Source organism: Podarcis vaucheri (assembly GCF_965113315.1).
Source record: "Podarcis vaucheri genome assembly, chromosome: 4".
Lineage (NCBI taxonomy): Eukaryota > Metazoa > Chordata > Lepidosauria > Squamata > Lacertidae > Podarcis > Podarcis vaucheri.
The window spans coordinates 65,265,763-65,282,699 of record NC_138762.1 but is presented as its reverse complement, the minus strand read 5'-3'; the positions used below and the strand labels follow the sequence as shown (position 1 = coordinate 65,282,699).

The 16,937-nt window shown below is 38.3% G+C and overlaps 1 long non-coding RNA gene across 3 annotated transcripts in view; it reads left to right on the top strand.

Moving 5' to 3' along the window:
* LOC309530830 overlaps nucleotides 1-16,937 on the top strand; it is a 572,302-nt gene that overhangs the window by 543,228 nt on the left and 12,137 nt on the right. For all 3 annotated transcript variants that reach the window (XR_014218919.1, XR_014218920.1, XR_014218921.1), the window contains 2 exons: nucleotides 4,267-4,314; nucleotides 7,589-7,665. This is a non-coding gene — a long non-coding RNA (uncharacterized lncRNA). The remainder of the gene's footprint in view (nucleotides 1-4,266; nucleotides 4,315-7,588; nucleotides 7,666-16,937) is intronic.

The window sequence follows — 16,937 nt, the reverse complement described above, 5'->3', positions numbered from 1 at the left end:
ACAAAAAAGTGCAGCTTCTTGGTGTTAAGGATGCCTGCTTGCTTTATTTGTTTGACTGTTTGTTTGTTTGTTTGTTTGTTTGTTTGTTTGTTTGGTGCATCAGACGACATCTGGCCGTTACAAGCAATCATCTTAAAGTACTGTTCTGATTTTGTCTATGGACTGAAAGAAACTCTTTGTCCTTGCTTATTATCATGGTAGGAAAAATTACTTCCTGGTTACACAAAGCTAAATCAGCTACAGTCAAAACAGGTACTGGAGAAATAGGTGCTACCATAGGTGCTACCCCAAAACAGACACTTCCCCTGACTTTCATAAAAACCTATTTTTTTGCTTTTTTAAAAAAAATGTACAAAGTATAGCCATATCAACAGCACTTAGCCAGGATAACTAAATGAGACCTCCAAGTCCAAAGATGGCAAAATATGTGTCCCAGATGCTGGGCTGAAAGAACTGAGGATGTCTTGCTTTCACAACTTGCATGTAAGCTTTCCAGAGTCTGCTAGTTGTCCAATGATGCCAACAGACTCTGGCTGAGATGGATTTTGGTTTGATCCAACAGACCTTTTTTGTATTTTTTATAACTTGCAGCTCATCCTAGCTGGGGCTTGACCACTATTTCCCACTCTGTTCTCTGTTCTCACTGGACTCTTGGGGCTCATGCTGACATGAGCCTTTTTTTCTTTCCAATTACAAAGCTAAGCTGGCATGCACACAAGTCCCAGGAAGCCAAGTGACAGGAGAAGGGAGTAGGATGGGACAGCTAATACAGTGGTTTCACCAATTAACTTCCCTTTTCCCTCAACTGTCTCTACTCCCCCAGGCTTCTAAGCATGAGTGTCTCTGGGGCTGAACCAGCACTCAACAGAAGAGAGCTAAGTGGCAAAAGAATTAATCTGCTCTCTTTTCCAGCCATTTGCAGATTTTGAGCACCCAGACCTGGAGATCAGACATAGATATTCAATTCCAATGCACCATATGGATGAAGAATTGACATATGCCAACCCTAGACATATCTAAATATAAAGGCTGCCACATCACAGTTAATTGTTAATCGATACTTTCCTGGGCAATTTGCATCCCTCTGATAAATTATTTACTATTTCCAATGCAATTATTCATTCTGATATGAGGTTGGTTTTGAGGCTGGCTTCCCAAAATGGCTTTTAAAAAACATTATCACCAAGGAAAGCTGCAAATCTCATTGTTTTCCATGAAAACATAACTGCCCTGTTATAGACCAAGTTGCACAACATGGCATCAGTTGTGACACACAGATGTGCTGTTTTTGAGCGGTGTCTATTAACCACATTTTACAGTGCAGCATGGGCACAGGGCAGCATTTACATTTTATTATGTTATATTTCAGGCTAATGAACCAACTCTTTTCTTAGTTCAGACTCCAGATGCATCCTAAAATGAGTTTGTAAGCTTTGATGTGTGTTACAGTAAAGGAAAACCGTAATGATGCTGTCTTAGAAATTTTGCCGTGACATAACTTTTAGCTTGAGGGAAAGATTTTCTCTGTTCTGTGTCATGCTAAGCATATCCAGTATTGTGCCTTCATCCACTTGATTCCAAATAATTTATCGGTCGTGTTTCATCAGCAGGAACAATGCAATAATCACTGTGGATGCTTAAATCAACACATCGTTTCCTAGAAAGAATAGAATATACTGTGGGAAGAAAGGCACACAAATCCAACGGTCTTCTTCTCATAGAGAGAAGATCTGATGCCTACCTCAACTGACATATTTCAAATGCATGGATACAGCGCACCAAACTCTCCTTTATAGCAAGTAGGTCAGCAGGATGGGCTCTTTCTAAGCTGGAAGGTGTTTTTGTTGTTTATACACATGAGGCAGAATCCAGTATGTAATAGGCATGCATAAAGCCGCAGTGCAGGAAAATGAAGGGTATGTGGGTCATTCAATGCATGTCTCCTGCAATGCTTTTGGACAACATTCAGGGTAAAGCTAACATTGAGTTTACACATTCTTTTCTATCCAGGGAACTCTGATTCTGTCGAGTCCCCTGTAATGCCTCCAATATTTCTATGCAGTGAAATTAGAGGTACAAGCCATGGTTTAGACACATCCATTTTTTATCAGTGGGGAAAAATATTGATTAATCCTTGATTAACCATTCATTTTATATTTGGCACATATGCAGCAGTCCAGTTTGTTTGCAGTTTGGATCCTTATCTCACCACCTCACCCTCTGTTAGGTCCTTGACAAAACCAATTGTGCAAAACAAATGCTCTTTGTAGGTTGAGTACGAGAGAAAACACATGTATGATGTAGTGGAAGGGTTTGTGGGTGAAGCAGCTTTGCAAAATGTAGCTCTGAGTAGGGTAACATTATTTATTTTGGGGGGAAATTACAATGTGTCGTTTTAAAATTCAAATTTGGTAAACCACTTCTGTTCACAAGTGTGTAATGTACAATCCTTTTCTTTCATATTTAGAAGTAAGCATCACTGAGTTCAATTGAACTTACTCCCAGCTAAGTGTATATAGGATTACAGCCTAACAGAGGGCGTTTCTGTCTTTTTCTAATGGACAGAAGCAGAAGAAAGGTTTCCCTTTTCTTTTGTTTTAGGCATTTATACACAACTTGCGCAAGTGGTGTACAGTAAAACAATCCACAAAAAATGGGACAGTGAAACAATACAAATGTATTATGAAAGTGAACACTACTTTAACATGCCTGCTGGCAACAGCATGCCTCTAAGGCAGAACCACATGCTTTTAAAAAACAAACAAACTAAATTTTATTGAGTAAAAAACAGAGCCAAGCAAGCTAGCCAAACCAACCTTCTCCTTCTTGCTCCTCCAAGTCAATACCTTCCAGTCCCCCTGGCTGCTTTCATTAAAAAGCCATTTAATTTTTTGGAATTTGGGCAGAGGAGTATGGCACATAGGCACAAAGGTGATTAAAAAGACCCTTGACTAACTTTCCCCCAAACACACTGTGCTTTTACTTAGAATTTTAGTAAGGTAACAGGTGAAACAATTTTTTGAGAAAAATATATTTTAGGGAAAATAAACCAATTTTGCAGTTTCAGTAGATACCAATAAAAATAAATAAATAGAGACATATTCATCTAGTTGTGTTTCCAGTTGCTCTAAACAAGCTAATATTATCTATATTCAGGTCCCCTTCTGGGTCCCTTTGCAGCCTTACTCCTCCCTACTATAAGGTCTCAACTGTGCCATTCCAGCTCTCTTACTGTGTTTCAGCCCTTTTCCTGTCATGCATCTTGAATTATATACATTTTTTCACCCCCTCTTCTGATTTTTTAGCCAATTAGAGTGAGAAGAGAGGAGAGTCTTGGTTAAAATTTTATTTCGCTTTAATTGCCAGGTTTCCACAATGAACTTTTGACCCTTCTGTGCAACATATCCCATTTTAAACTTTTAAACCTCCTGTGCATAACTCCTCCCTATGTACCTTTGTGTTGCCCCTCCTGTACCTTACAGCCTCCAAAAGCAAAAGAAGCCATTTTATAACACCAAAACAAAGCACAAAATGGTGGGAAGGTTTCATCTATTCACATTTTATTCTGTCGGAATCTCTTAGCCAGCCTGAAACGCCCACATGTATTAATTACAAGACTAAATCATTTGTATTTAAGTTGCATCCAGTCCGCTTTTCTTTGCAGTAGAGTTTTGCTTTGTTTTGAGATTATTTGGGGAAAGAATAATTTAAGTTTGTAATCGAATATATGGCATTGTAAAAAAATTGACCTCCAATGTTTGTGTAGTGTTCTTGTGTAGACCATCTCTATATATGAAGCACTTATGGGTTGTTTTATCAATTCATTATTCATTTCCAAAGAAGGTAAGGGAAATTGTGTATGAAAGTATCTATGCATCCATGGGTGGATGGATAAGGCACATAGGTCACTATAACTAAGTAGAGCTGAACAAGTCACTGACAAACCATAGGATATAATGAATTGCAAGCAGGTGAACATTTAACAGAAGGGCCAAACTAAATGTGACATGGAATATGCATGCCTAGGTTTTCCTTAGGTTTTTAGGTAACAGTCATTGGCGGGTGGATCTGGTATTGAGACTAGGGTATAGAAAAATGAGTGGACCATTTTTTCTCTGCTTCACAAAAAGAAGAAGAAGAAGCTGAAGAAGAAGAGTGCATCCCACATCACAGTGAAAAGCAATTATCATATGATGGGATAGATCTAGTAACTTGTTTGCCCATATTGTTTCATTTTTCATGTTGGTTTTTACCTTTCTTCCACAGGTTTCGGGGTGTTATACATGGAAAGGAACTTTTGGGCATGAAATTTCTGTAAGTATGTTGGCATGTTATGCTGGGGAAATAATTTCATTTGCTGACTGGTAATCTTGAAGAATCTACATTGCACAAGAACACTAACATTGCAATCGTAGACACATAGACCTGGGAGCAAGTCCCATTGAACTCAGTATAACTTGTTACTGACTAAACTTATGTAGGTTCATTCTATAAATTGCTATTACATGAGAAATCTTGAGTTAAATAACAAAACAAAATAAAACAAAACACTATCATTTTCAAATGGATTTTGCTTTATTTAGTGGTTTGGTAATTATTCAGCATTGTTTTTAGATGACATTTTCTAACAGGCAGCATACTTTTGGAAAAGCCAGCGTTCCAGATCACATTCAAGCAGGCAATGATAACACAAATCCTGTGATTTTCCTGTTTGTCTGGAACACAAGCTGTACTGTATCTGAGAAAACAAAGTATTAAAAATAGTCCATAGCATGCACTTCAAATGTTGTAAGGTATAAAATAACGTACACTGATGCCATTCTGTTATTTCTGAGTGTGGTAACCATGGCAACAGTGCTAGCAGTTTTCTCCCTTATTTTATAAAGCAAATATGAGTGTTTACACAAGAATATACAGAATGTATGCATATAATGCTGATAACATTCATGGATTTTTAAAATTATGGTTTTTGTGTGTGACCTACTTCCCCCTTATATTTTATGCAATATGTTCCTCTCTGTTCTTCCTGTCATTTGATCCCCTTCTCCATCATTTGATGTTTTGCCAAAAATAAGGTCAAATGTTTTTATTTGCTTTGGTGTATTGCATGCATTTGTGTGTCTTGATTTGTTAATTTTTTGCTCCCTGCTTTCCCCCCCTGTTACTTCCACCCATATGTTTTTCTCAACTGTTAATAGTTTCCATTTAAAACAAGCTCTAAAAGCTTATTGATTTATTGTATTTGGTTGTGTGAGTTCTCTTGTCAGCCCTGTGGAGAATTTCAGAACAGAAGCTTCCTGATGAGCTAGCATCCAAAACAATTTCGCCTGAAGCTTCTGGTGTCTCTCTGTTTCCTCACAGCAGAAGTGTAAAGTGTAAGGCTTGAAAGTTAACACTTTCTAGCTGCGGGATTTAAAAACTCTTCTGAACCTCAGAGAACACTTACTGAAGCTGTGGGTGCATTTTCTTCCCTTTCTAGAGGTACTGAGTTTAATTATTAGGGATAACTACATGAGAGAGTTTGAGGAGAAAACTCATTGCCCACAGTAAGCTCCTCTATTTGGAATATATAAAACATTCAGTTATATAATATGTGTCAAGTAGGGATGTATAAATTTATAAATTTTGTTTTTGCTCAGTTTCACATTTCCCTTGTAGTTTCCCGTTTTCTACATTTCCATAGTAATTTGCAGTATTTTTTAAATCCTTGCGAAAATCTATCAGCATTTCATTGCAAATTCCTCCTAAGATACAATCTTTATTATGCAATTTTGCCTGATTTACACATTTTTTTGCTAAGGTATTTTCATTAATGAAATGCATTTTTGTCTGCTTCCAATAATATAAGCATTTATATGTACACTTTAGCCTAGTCTATGCATTTTTGTACACATTACTTGGCATTGTAAAAATCAGAAATTTACAAATTTTGAAGGATGACCGTATTCAAGTTCATTTAATATCTTGGAAGCGTGATTTATCTGCGTTTGCCTTTAAATGTGCAGTGAATCAAATTTCTCTCTGAAAGAAGGAAGTAATAAATAGAATCACAGACAGGATTACTGTGGATTTAACTATCGTCATCTACCTTAGTCACCAGGATATAGACCATTATCAAGTAGGACAGCCTTTTGTGACATTTTAGGTTTGAATTAACATTATGTCTGAAGAAAAAACTTATGTCTTTAGGTATCTAATTTACCTCATATTAAATTAACATTTCCCAAGAAGTCTCCAGGGAACTTGTTTAACCACCCTTTTAAATGTGTGCTGCCAAGTGCTCTCACTTGTAGAAACAAAATAATAGAAAATGTCTGCTTCTTTCTGTGTTCAGATTTCTTTTTTGCAATTGTTCGAATATAATGCTACAACTCAGCAATCCTAAGGTGGTGGTGGGAACTCAGAAAGTGGTCAAATTGTCTTACCCATTGTCCTGCTGGGCTCCTATGTCCCTTTTCTGGTTTTCATCTATTTTCCCTATTTCTCTATCATTGGGAACAATGGGAAGGAAATAAGAGGGGTTTCTGTCAGCTCCAGGTTTGGGGAATCAGCTGAGAAGACTATGGAAATCCATGCTTTTTCTTTTCTGCATGCCCTGAAACTGCATCCCATGGCACACACCCATTTAGAACTACTGATATTGCGCCTTGGATGTTGGTATAGCCAGGGCTACAGAAGTTGCCCCAGAGATGAAGATCCAATATATTGTATTGGACTGGACTCCCCACCTAGGATTTCTGCCGAAAAGCGTCATCCAAAGAACCTCACAAGAAGTTCCACATGCTTCAGAAAACTTTGAATGTTTGTTGACCCACAACATGGTACCCATGTAGACCTATCTGTGATATGACATAGAGGCCTGCTGTGCAACAGGCACATTTTGCTCATAGGGAGAGCAAAAACTGTGGAGTAAACTAGATACCTAAAGACACAAAGAGTTTCTTCTTCAAATATTACATCTTGCCTTCCTAAAATTCACTTTGTTTAATCAGATAGCTGTGTTCCAGATAAAGTCTCCACTGAGATGGCTCTCTTCCCATTATAACACCCACTCGTTCTTTTTTGTTTCAACCTTTTCCTCCCTCACTAGGTCATTTTATCTCTACTTCAAAAGTCGTGTGTTCTTCAAAGGCTATCACTTTCCCCTCCACATGTCCTCTTTCTACCACCAAGTACTGGCAATGCAATTTCATAGCAGAATTCATATTCTGTTCATTCATAGAAGCTGAAAAGATTAAGCTCCTCACAAATATTATATACTCCCGAGTTCAAACAATATTAAACATACATGCTGGATGTCTTTCTGTGCCTGATCAATAAGCAAAACATTCAAGCAGTCATCTCCCTGCTCCATACAAATCATAAAAAGGGAAAATTCTTACAAGGTGCTTCGCTTTAACTGCAAAAGGAAATCAAAGTGTGGTTTGAAAGGAAGATTATATCCATCCAGCATTAATGGGCTCTCTGTAAGTTTCCCCTGTGTAAAGGTCTGCTTATCCCATACTCTGGATTCTCTTCCTGGTTTTTTTGTTTTTGTTTTTTTAAAAGCCACTCACACCTGAACCACTCATACTTCTTTCATACCCAGGTAAAACAAAAGAATCAGCCAAGTGTACTGAGTGATTTCCCTGCAGGAACATAACCAACATGCTAACAGGACTGAAGGTATTTTTCCAGCCTGTTTTTCATTTTTATGCAAATCCTTTATGTGGCACAAGAGATTACTATGCTTCACAAGCCATCTGAATTAGAGTCACTGAAATGTGTCATTTTGCGTGTGTTTGGACAATAGGAAAGGGGGGAAAAGTACCACCTCAACATTTTTATTATTGGCAGGGGAAACAAAACAAATTTTCTACCAAAATCTGAGATAGATGAGAAAGATAGGAGTGTACTTCTTACAACTGTTGTTGGCAGAGAAAAATGAGAAAATGTTTAGCATAGATTGAAATAATGAAGGCTACTAGCAATGCCCATCACATTCATATGCCAGATAAAATGATTTTTTTAACTCTGTATTTAAGGAATAATAATAATAATAAATAGCACTTGCAAGTAGCCTTCATAATATTATAGGATAAATTCACCAGGAGTTTCTTCTCTGAAATACTTTCCTCATGACTGAATGAGCTGGGGGCAGGTCTCTGCCCATGCCAAACCAGGGCGTGCAGTGGGACCTGGGGTTACGAACAGCCTAGTTAACAAACTTTTTGGATTACAAACACTTCAAATGTGAAAATGAGTGTTCTGGGTTGCATATTTTTGGGGGGTATCTGAACATACTCTGTTCGGGGGTGCACTTCTGTTTTGAGTGCCATGCTTCCGTTGTCCTTCGGAGGAGGAAGTAGGAAGTGATATGGTTAACTACATAGAGGATTTATATGATTTGAATCAGAAAAGAATTAGGGCATATTCACATGCCTCAACCCTATCAGAATGCATAAGGTCGAACATGATTCCTAGGGCTTTAAGGGTTATTAAACAGCCAAGCCTTTATAAAGGAGATGAGGATTTTATAACGAAATGGACGGGCATATTGGACAGGTGTGTGATTGACCTAATGCAGTTAATCATTTCAAAAACAAAATCTGAAGTTGATAGAATAGATAAAATCCAGAGACAGATTAAATCCAAAAAGACCTAAAGAAAGGGAGCGATAAAGCAACATATGATAAAGAGATAAAGAACCTTGAGGGAGTCTATGACTGTGTTTAATAGGGAGTTAAAAATTTACAAAAGGAAAAAGTTCATTAGGGATAGAGAAGATTATGCAAATAATAGAATATATGTCTGGACCAAAAATGAAAATCGCAATAGATCCTTCAACAGCAAAAGAACTAGGAACACCCAGAGGGCAACAAGCCTGACTAATTTAGGGGATAGTGCAAGTAGCATATCTAGTAGAGGTTCGTTCGAATCTGTATCTGAACCTAAACAACAAAGAACATGACAAAATTTTCCCAAGCTTGGGGGCAAAGGGAAGAACAGGTAACTGGTAAATTTGTCAAGCTGAGCATTCTCTCCTAGGGAGATAGAAGTGCTGGACTTAGGCTTAAATTTTGCCCCTACCCAGAAATATTCAGCCATGAACACCCGCATTGACCTTTATAAAATGATTCAACAAATTAAACTAAGACTTATGTTCCAGTCTTGTTGGTGGGCGTGCAACTCCCCACCCCCACCCCCATGCTGCTGTGGGAAGTGCGCGCTGTGCCACTGGACCAATGAGGGGAAGTGGGGAGGGAGAGAGAGATGGGCCTTTAAATGACTATGTCACCCTTACTTCTCAGCTGTTGTTTTGGTGACAGCTTCATCTGCTCATTGGCAGACCTGCAATGCAAGATTACCCAATCTTTTGAAGGGGCTAAGTGGGATTTTAGGAAGCTGCCTTCTAGTGAGTTAGGCCATTGATTGATCTATCTAGCTCAGTATTATCTACAATGGCTGCCTGCAGCTTTCCAGGATTTCAAAGAGAGTTACCTAGAGATGTTGAGAATTGAATCTGGGATTTTTTGCATGAAAAGCAGATGCTCTACCACTGAGCTACAGTCCTTCCACTTTTTGCAGCAGGTGTGGCGGGGGTGAGGTATCCATACTTACTAACATTTCTCAAATGATTCCCAAATGACCCTCCTCAACCCCCACTTTTTATGTGTCCTCCTATCAATACTTCTGACCTCAGTGCCCTCTCAAACCTGGCACTGCCCCTGTTGGCTGGAGATATCCAAAGACTGTGTTTTTATTAACTTGGCAGTGTAAATGGTAGCATAAGATTGTGAGCTGCAGTACGATACCTCAGAGACATAGCATCTGTGTTCCATTGCCTCATTGCTTCAGGTGCTACAAATGAGACTTATTTTGTTTTAGTTCCTTTTGCTATTGGGCAACATACTGTAGTAATGATTTATTATTGTATTGGGCTATACAGTATTGGGCTATACTGTAGTAATGATTTAAGTGTCTACAAGAAAGAAAGGGTTTGCAATCCTATGAATACTGTTTTAAGGGTTGTTGATCACATGAGGCTTACATCTGTGTAAGCATGTATGTGACCGAGTTGCACTTTTTAACATCCATGATAAGAATCGATATACATCTACTCAGAACTCCATTGTTCATTATCAAAGAAATGTCAGAAGAAAGGTTTTCTCGACTCCTAGAGAATATTAAGGAAAATGTCACCATGTGAGTGTTGTTGTCATATCTTCTCCTACACTTAAGATTCCACAGACATATGGCTTTTAATAAAAAGCCTTCCATTAGCTGCTGCAGTTTAACAAGATTAAGCATTATGGAGGACTGATTTGGCTCCTTTCTTAATGGACTAGAAGCAGTTACCACTGAATTTTGCTAACCCCTCTCCTACTTTTTCATTGTTCCTGATGCATGAGCACTCAAGTTAATTATTAAAAGAGCTCTTGATTTAAATTTTTAGTGTTCATCAAGATGAGGGCCCACTCTATTTCCACATAATCCAATAATATAAGTACACTGTGTGGAATGGCCACTTCAGTTTGGAGTGTATATTTAAGGATATTAACTAAGAGCAACAGCAGCATATTGCACTGAATTAGTCAGTGATCACTAACCTCAGCAATCAGTCCCACAATCCAGTCCTAGCCTGGCTAATTCTAAAGCATGCTGATCTGAGGCCTGAACCTGACGAATTAACTAAGGTGAAGTTACTGAATTAGCTAGCTACATTATGAGCTTTCATTATGACTTTCAAAAGACACATGTTGTCCTTCTTCCCTCAGGATGAGAGTAGCAGCTCAAAACTCAATCTATAATTTGCTCAAACAGGTGGAGGCTAATCCATAGTGCTATTGGGGCCTAGCCCTGTCAAGCAATTTTGAGAAACTTTTTATCCAAAATCTCAAAGCCACACACTCTTTCTTGTCCCATACACATTTTATACTTCTGTTTCAACTCAGAGAAACTCTGCAACATTTCTGCCAATCAGGTGTCTGCAGTCTTCAGCCAATCCTAATTTGAAAGTATAACTATGGCAAAGAAGTCCCTCTCAGGTGTTTCTAAGCAAAAACACCATGTGATTGATCAGGCTTGCCTAACAAGGCAGGGCAATTATGAAGGCTTTAATTCCACCTGTGGTTAGGAGACTAACCAACAGCTTAGAGGCCCCATCCACACCTCCAAAGCACATTCTTTGTAAGTAGCCAAGAGAAAGGAATGGTTGCCAGTTTGAGCAGGTTTTTTTTTAAAAAAAAAATTAACAAACAGCAATGGTTGAAGAGTATGTGAGTAACTTTCTATGTTACCAGTTTAGTTGCTCAATCGTTTACAGTTACAGGACCAGGAGAAGAAATGGTGAGTAGCTTCTGAGTTTGTTGAAACTTTCTGTGTTATTGCTTGTGTGGGGGTTTTTCCTCAACAACTTTGGCTGAGTGCCCCCTTAAAAAGGTCAAGTTTTTTCTTGTTTTGCATTCTTCTTTATCTTTACATTTTCAAAAGCTACGGCTTCTTTTTTGTTCTTTATTTAACAGGATTCATATGATGTTTAAGTAGATGTTAGAAAGTTGAGATCAGGATCATCTGTTTTAGTATTTTAAGTTTTGTATATTTTAATGTATGGTTGCAAAATTGTCTTGATTTTGTTGTTTTATCTTTTTGTAAACTGAGGTTTGTTGGTTGGTTTTTTACAATCAAACCATGGATACATATTATGAAATAGATAAGTAAATCATCAAAACCTTTATGGTTTGCATAAAACATGAAATATGCACTAAAATACTGATGAAACTGGATGTTAAAAAGAGGTTGAGTTTCTCTTCAAAATATGAGTTAAATCAGCCACTTAAAAATATACAAAATAAAATACCATGTACATGCCGAAATTACCGTATTTTTTCCTCTGTAAGACTCACTTTTTCCCTTCTAAAAAGTAAGGGGAAATGTGTGGGCGTCTTATGGAGTGAATGCAGGCTGCGTAGCTATCCCAGAAGCCAGAACAGCAAGAGGAATCGCTGCTTTTGCTGCGCAGCAATCCCTCTTGCTGTTCTGGCTTCTGGGATTCAGAATTTTTTTTCTTGTTTTCCTCCTCCAAAAACTAGGTGCGTCTTGTGGTCTGGTGCATCTTATAGAGTGAAAAACACTGTACCTGTTTGCCTAGAAAAAGTGTTTAGTAGGCACCAAAAACAATACACCAAAGTGTCTGCCATACATTTTGGCGGGGAATTCCATAATGTAAGCATGAAAAGGGTCTAAACCATGACTGGGGAATCTGGTGGGACAAAGGCAACTCTCCAAAAACGGTGATAGAATAGTCAGTGGTTTGGATGGAGAACTAGGAACCTGAGACCTGAAGGTGTGGAGGAAGCAGGTGACTGAATGAAAGAGTTGAAGTGTTTAGGGAAAAGAGGAAGAAATATGTGAAATCTCCCCCAACACAAGTGACAGTGAAAACAATGAATTGCCCAAGGGTACCCTGTAATTCCTTTGCCAATCTAGAATTTGAATCACTTTTGATACAAAACACTGAAGAAGTCTGATAACTAAGTCTAAACACATTTATTCTTAACTTTATAAAGCCCGTTAGTCAAATGAGATTATATCTCTTGAGAAGATATTGGATTAAATAACCCCACATGCCTACATTTAGAATACATTTGTTTTAAGTTGAAGGTAATACCTATAGTGCTAGATAAAATTCTCAGATACCTCTTGAAAAGCAATGTGTGTCCTGCACCCCATGAGTATGAAACTGGCTTCATTGAAACTTTGACGAATAAATCCCATCAAAGTTACATATACATTGAAGAGAGAAATGGCTTATTCTGAAGCAATCCTTTGAAGTGTTGTTTGTATTTGTGATATGCAAATTGCATGGGGGGGGGGAAAGTACGTGCCCTTGATATATAGCACTGGAAATTTTTCTCATACAACACAACATGGAAATACTATACAAGCCTAGAAATGGGGGAATGGGGTAAATTAACAGGAGATTTTGTAATTTTAATGTTATATTACATTTCTGCAAAACCATGCAGAGATATACAAATATTTACTTGTATGGCTGTAAAAGCCCGAAGGAATATATTATTTGATGTTTCACACAATGTTAAACTGTTTTGGTGGTGTTTTATAAAGTTTAATCCTGATGTGACGTATTGTCCCATTGCTTCAGCAAAATCAATACATGAGCATTTAGAGTTAAACAGAAATTGTTTTCAGTTGTTCACTACTAGAATACATTTCCAGAAATATACCAGCTGTTCCACCCTCTCAACACTTACATTTATTTTATTTTATTTTCCAAGAAATTTTTAAAACAACACTTTTACATTCAATTATATACCAAATTCATTTTGTTTGACTTCCTCCCCCATGCCCTGGCTTCCAAATTCAATCATTCATCATCTTGCATATCATTATCTTTCCTCTGTAATTTTCAAATCTTAATTATAAGTACATTGTCCATATTTAACACATCATAAATGTTACAACAACCCTGCTAACGTTTTAATATATTTATAGTATTCTTTAATATATTCTATAAATTTTATCCAATCTTGTAAGAATTTCTTCTTGTCTTGTTGCCTGATCCTCATGGTAAGCTTTGCCATTTCGGCATAGTCTATTATGCTGATTATCCATTCTTCCTTCATCGGTGTGCCTTCTTTCCATTTTTGGGCAAATAGCTTTCTGGTGGCCTTGGTATACATAAACAGTCTCTCTAAGTTCTTCGGTATCTCCTCCCCCACTATTCCAAGCAAGAAGGCTTCTGGTTTTTTATAAACATTTAACTCATTGTAAATCATTTCCCAGAAGTCTTTTGCCATTCTACAAGACCACCACATATGCAAAAAGGTACCTTCATTCTCTTTACATTTCCAACATATATTTCTATCCTCTCAACACTTAAATGGTCATCTGCATTGTTACCTGAGTACAGTGGTACCTCGGGTTACATACGCTTCAGGTTACAGACTCCACTAACCCAGAAATAGTACCTTGGGTTAAGAACTTTGCTTCAGGATGAAAACAGAAATGGTGTGGCGGCAGTGGGAGGCCCCATTAGCTAAAGTGGTGCTTCAGGTTAAGGACAGTTTCAGGTTAAGAACGGACCTCCGGAACGAATTAAGTACTTAACCCGAGGTACCACTGTAGTTAGATATTAATGGCAGTCTGAAGGGGTCCTTATGCACATATTGGTGTATGAATATACATAGGATTTCCTAATGGTAATTGGAATTGGAATTGATCAGATTCTGGTCCCCTTGGAGAAAGCAGTGTGTGCCAGTCTCTCATCAGCCAAGGGCTCCAGCCAGTGCTTGCATCGGCATCTAGCAGGTGAGAATAGTTGCCATGCTCTCCAAATTCCTTCAAGTGTTTGCTACTGGATACCTGAAAAAAGTCTATAGACTTTGTAACACGTAAGGGTATTATTCAAGTCATATCATTGTGATCACAATGAGGGTCAGAATGGGAGCTATTTTCCCTTTAGTATTTAAGAAATAGCATTTGCCAAGCTCTTTCTGGATGAAGCCAAGGGAAATTAATTCATCTGTAGTTGAAGTCGCTGAATGATGAGATGCCAACTGATGTATGTACATGTGTGAATCAGCCTTAATACACTTCAAATACTGTAGTAACCTGACCTGAACCCTATATTATCATTTGAAGTGACAGAGACCTATTGGGATTTTTTTAAACAAAAAACCTGTTGTAAAGTTCGTTTTTTTGATTCACAGTCTTATACTTAATTTCCACTCATACTTTATCTCTGTGTATTACCTGGACCTTCTGTGTTCCTAGATAGTGATCCACTTAGCACTGAAACAGAGATGCTTTGACTTAAACTGACTTGACCCTTTTGACTTACTGGAACTCAATCAGCTCAGATGCAAGCACTCTAGATTAACTGGTTTGAGAAGAGAGTTTAATGTTGTATCTTTTCTTTATAATCAGCATTTCAGTTACTTCAGATCTCTACTGTTTCTCTGCTAGATTTTTTTTAAAAATCTGGGTCTCTGCAGACTCTCATGCTCCCTTGCCTTTCTTCTGTTCTTAACTCCCAATAGTCTCTCCCGGATTCTTCCTTCTGTTATCTTAAGTGCTTTTATTCTATCTGATCAGCTTTGTGCAAATCTTTTTTAAAAAATGCTAACTTGACAACCTTAAATTAGATGTACAGTTTTAGAATGCCATCTGCTTTCATCCACCAAATGGGGTTATGACTGAATAGCAAATGAGTAGGAGGGGTACAAATGAAGCCTCCGGTCCTCTGGGGTCTGCGCCAGCAGAACACTTGAAAGCTTGGGTTGTCTGCCTTAAAGTGACTAAGTAAAAAACAGGACATCTGCCAACACAACCTTTAGAGTTAAGTGTTTCTTTCTCTTGTTTTGAAAGATCGTTCATTTGAAGACAGAAGGTACACAAAGCAGTGTTGTTATTCATAGGGAAATATTGCCAATTTTGGTTACTGCCAGCCAGTCAGATTCAACCAGAAAATCCCACTGGTAAGACAGTTATAGTATTGGCTATAAATTGCACTATTTAGCCCATCACTTCAAATTCAGTTTCAGAGCAGATGGAAGGACCATCCTCCACATCTGGTAATTTGCTTGGACCAAACCATCAGAAGGCTTTCTGATCTCACGTCCAGGTTTTGAGCAAACAAACACGTTCATGTTGGTTGTCCAAAATGCTGAAGTAGGAAAGGATTTATTTCAAATTTCATTCCTGTTCAGTGTCTGATGGGAATAGCAGCAAAGCTGTATAAGCTTCTTAAAAACATTCAGAAACTTTCTAGAGCTATAAAGCAAGTGAGTGCTTTCAGGTGCCATATATGTTTCTAACTTTTGTATAGACCGTGGCAGCCAAGACCTCCAGGTGTTAAATTACAACTCACAACAGCCTCAGGCTGCAGGGGTAATGATCAGGGACGATGGGAGTTGTAGTCCAGCAATATCTGGAGCACACCACCTGCTTTTGACATTATAGCATGGATGACCAATTAGAGAACTGGGTTTTGAATCTGAATCCAGATCTCCAGTTCATTCTTTTACTGAAAAGGAGAGGGCTTTCCTGTGGTGAAAATATGACCAGGGACTTACTGCCAATATTGGTTTGACTTTGTGAAACCTAATTGTCTGTCAACGTGTATTTTAAAAATGAGAAGCAGCTGCACTAGAAGCACTAGTATCACATATGCATAGGATTGACAGTGCATGGCATTGAAATATACAGAGAGCTGTTCAGCTGGTTTGGCTCCTCCAGTCATTATTGTACTGTACTGAAAGAAGATAAACTTTCCAAGAGTTACCCTGGTACACAGATAAATTAGCATGTTTGAGTTAAGTGGAAGCCAATTGTTAGATGCATGCCTAAATTGAATTTAAATTTTCACAAAAAAGGTCAGTTTGAAGATAAAGCATAGCATCTAGTCTGCTTAAAGCCAGTATTAATGCATGATACTTGATGCATACCCATGCAAGTGTCCCAGCAGAACTGGGAAATCCTGCGCAAGAGCATGGCAGCCATTTTAGGCGCCATGATCTCGCATGAATTTGCACTGTGATCGTGCCCCCTAAAAGTGATTTTTTCAGGCCCGCAATCTTGTATGGCATCGCAAAATGCATGTTTTGGGGGGTTTTGTGCTCTCATGCAAGAGCACAGCCCCGGAAAAACCCACACCTTTTTGGTTTCATGATCTTGCGTGGGTCACGCGACTTGCATAGGAGCATGGCCAGGAAGACACATGTCCTGGTTTTGAGAGGGTTCAACCTCTCAAACATGTCTAAGACTTTCCTAACATGAAGGAACTCCACATGCATATACTGGTGCAAGTATAGAACCTTGTGTCATACATGGAAAATGTATTGCCAGTGGATGGGCATAGGAGTTTTGAGCATCAGCCCACTGTTCCCATCACCATGTGAGAGCCATTCATATGAGCACTCCGATGGAGAAATGAC